Source organism: Myotis davidii, unplaced genomic scaffold (genome assembly GCF_000327345.1).
Source record: "Myotis davidii unplaced genomic scaffold, ASM32734v1 scaffold2, whole genome shotgun sequence".
Lineage (NCBI taxonomy): Eukaryota > Metazoa > Chordata > Mammalia > Chiroptera > Vespertilionidae > Myotis > Myotis davidii.
This window is the reverse complement of record NW_006293067.1, coordinates 1,868,238-1,871,898: the sequence shown is the minus strand read 5'-3', so window position 1 is coordinate 1,871,898 and position 3,661 is coordinate 1,868,238.

The window sequence follows — 3,661 nt, the reverse complement described above, 5'->3', positions numbered from 1 at the left end:
CCCTAATTGGTTTGGCTCAGTGGATAGAGAGAGCATCAGACTGCAACCAAAGGGTCCTGGGTTTGATTCCAGTCAAGGCCACATACTTCGGTTGCAAGCTCCTCCTGGGCCCAGGCTGTGATCAGGGCACGTGCAGAAGGCAATCAATTGATGTGTTTCTCTCACATCGATATGTCTTTCCCTCTCTCTCCCATTCTCTCTAAAATCAAACTTTAAGCAATAAAAAAAAAAAATTAAAAAAATAAATAAATAAATAATAAAAGCTTTGCCTAGTTTATGGTTTTAAAAAATACAATTTTATACTTCAATGTACTTAAATTTAAAAACTGAATTAAACTGAGGTTTATAATCCAAAATCTAGAGATATCATGTTGTAGAAATTACTGTGGAAAACGAATTTCACCCCATTTTTCTTAACATAGTGTTAATGTGGCTGCAGTGTTTGGCTCATGAATATAATTGAATTCTGGCCAAATACAAGCAAAAAGGTATAATCAGAAAATTGTTGGAAGTCTTGATAGTGATTGTTCCCAAGTTTCTAGTCAGGTATGTGCCAATCAATCTCTCTCTCCTCTAAAAGGGAAGCAGTTAGCCTCATTTGTGTTATTGGCAGCTGCCCTATCACCAAGAGACTAAAGAACCTCAGCACAATCCAAAATTGTGGAAAGCATATTGAGGCTCAGAAACACCTGTGCACTTTGATGAGATCGTTAAACTGTTGGATCAACCTGAATAGCACTCCCCTTCTGTACTTTATGGGAGATGAGAATATATTTCTTCAGTATTTGGACCACTTTGATTTCACTCTCACTTTGTTAGAGAGAAGTGTTTTCTGACTGATAAGAATTTGGGGCCAGAAAGAAATGGCATTGCAATGAATATACAATGGAATGAGATTGTCAAAACAAAAATTGCACCATAAAAAGTTAAACAGGCAAGGGAGACGTTATTCAAAGCTATTGTGATGGGGAATTAAGGCCAGAATCCAGTCTGAGTTCAATTGTGCTGAAATAAAGGGCCCAAGAGTTTTAAGAGCTGAGGTAGGGAAATCATAGACTCTCTGTGTATGCTAATTGCCTTTACTCAAAGGGAAATAAAACTTTTTCATACCTCATATCAGGAGATAGTTTTATAACTTAGAAGAAGGCTCCCACAAAATTAGGCTTCAATGCTACCACAGAAACAGGGAGATGGGGGAACTGTTTCCTTTAATAATTATATTTCAAAGTGATGACTTTCAATCTTTAGGAAAGGCATTACTGGGTTAAGAAATTGGCAAGATTTTTAAATATTTACACCTCAAAGGGGCAATGAAAGATTTTACAATTACAAGTTTTCTAAAATAAATGCTCTATGAAAAGAGAGGTAATGGAACTAGAGTCAGGAAGAAATATGACTAAAGTTTAATCAGATGGTATTGACTGAATATTTGTGTCCCTCAAGACTTATGCTGAAACCTCATCTCCAATGTGTTGGCATTAGGAGGTGGGGGTCTTTGAGAGATGATCAGGTGATGAGGGTGGAGCTCGCATCAATGGGGTTAGTGCCCTTATAAAAGAGACCATACAGAGCTCTCTTGATCCTTTCTGCCAGGTGAAGTTACAGCAAAATGACGAACTTCTGTGAGCCAGGATATGTGTCCTAACCAAAAATTGGAACTGTCAGCATTTGGATCTTAGACTCCCCCACTTCCTCCTGCCCAGCCTGTGAAAAATGAATTTCTGTTGTTTATAAGCAACGCCATCTATAGTATTTTTATTATAGGAACCAGAATGGACTAAGACATAAAATGATCAGCTTGGTCAGAATGAATGGAGGAGGCAGAAGAGAAGGTAGTGAGGACCTCACCTACCCAAGCTAAGGAAATGTCAATACTTGGCATGCCATCGTGTAAGAGGCTGTTCATGATGTGACTGACCCCTGTCTGGCGGGTGCCTGACTGCTGCTGAGCCCTCATGCTAGATCCAAGCCAGAACAGAGAGATGGGGGAACTGTTTCCTTTAATAATTATATTCATCACTTTGAAATATAAATATAATAATTATATTTCATCACTTTGAAATATAAATAAATCCCCTCAGACACGGTCCGCCTCTTCCCTATGCTCCAGATATGCTGCCTGCTGGACAGACCATTGCCCTGCCCTGGTTAAGTATGTAAGGCATTTTCCGCTATTGCAGTGGGCCGTGCTCCCAGTAACCCTACCCATCCTTCCCTAATTTTTATGACCCTTAATCCCTGCCACATGGTGCTGAGGATAACTATGTTGTCTTCCCATCACCCAAGATGACCCTCATTTTTAAGTTGCCTTAATAAACTTTTGATGGAATGCTGGAGTTGTCAGCCTCTTTCTTTGGTCTCATGGCCCCACAGAATTTTCCCAAGACATTAGAAAATCACTATTTAAAATATGGCCCGGTGTTTTTTTCTTGTTTATTGATGATATAGCACTGGGAGATTTGGTAATAAATAAATAAATAAATAAATAAATAAATAAATAAATAGATTGTAGTAGGTATTTCTTGAGACATTCAATATGTCCCTATATGTAAGGAACATTTGAAGACAAAAATTACAGGAAACAGGGGCTTTCTTAGAAAACCCATTTTCTAGACTACAATAAAATAAATGTAAATTTGGTTACCTAGCTTTTTATATAGTGCACAATAAAACAGAGTTTCTAGCTCAATAATGAAGGTACCATCATATACAGGAAAGTGAGAAAATGTTATTGAGGTAAAAATTAAGCCTCATCACCTTGGCTTCTCCAATGGTTACCCTCTTTACGCACAAAAAACACAAGTTGAACATACTGTTTAAATGCTCTCTAAAGGCTTTCTGGGCCAGTTGCCTTCTCAGTCAATGGTATAATATCAAATATCCAGTTCAGAAAACTAACTTTAAGGACCAGAATGAAAATGTCAATAAAGTTAAAGAAATAGGAATTCTAAACAGATCAGAAATCCATTTCTAGAACACTTCTCTGAGAAGTTTTCATTCCATGAAATTGATCTAAAGGATTTTTTCTGTTCATGTGGTTCAGAGACTGGTGTGGATTCCTGAGCTGTTTATTACAAGATTGCTTATAGGAAGTTTGAGGTAGAGACTGGTGTGGATTCCTGAGCTGTTTATTATTGCTTATAGGAGGTTTGAGTGTTTAGAAACTGTCAAAATATTTTGACATTGCTTCAACATCTAACACAATTTATCAATTTTATTTTCCTACTAATTCATTTCACACTAATTTTTTAAAACTCTCATCCCATAAATGATTTTAAAATATGGCCCTTTCACAGATATGTCTGTAAGTATGATCTAAAACAAGTGTGTCATAAACATAGTAAACATTTAAGGAAACTGAATTTAAATCCCAAGTCAATAATGTTTAAAGCTCAGGTAATGCTTAGACTCCAAACTCACACCAACAGAAAGTGGTTTAATAATACACAAGGACCAGAAATCCAACCATAAATAAGGCCATACAAAGCAATGTTCAAGGAACAGTCACCCTGAAACCAGATTCTGGAAATATCTCCAGATTGGCTGACTGTCTGGTCTACCAACAGTCAGATGTAAAGTGTCAAACATGCAAAGACTTTAAAAAAGGAAATACTACCCTAGCTTGTTTGGCTCAGTGGATTGAGCATCTGCCCGCCGACTG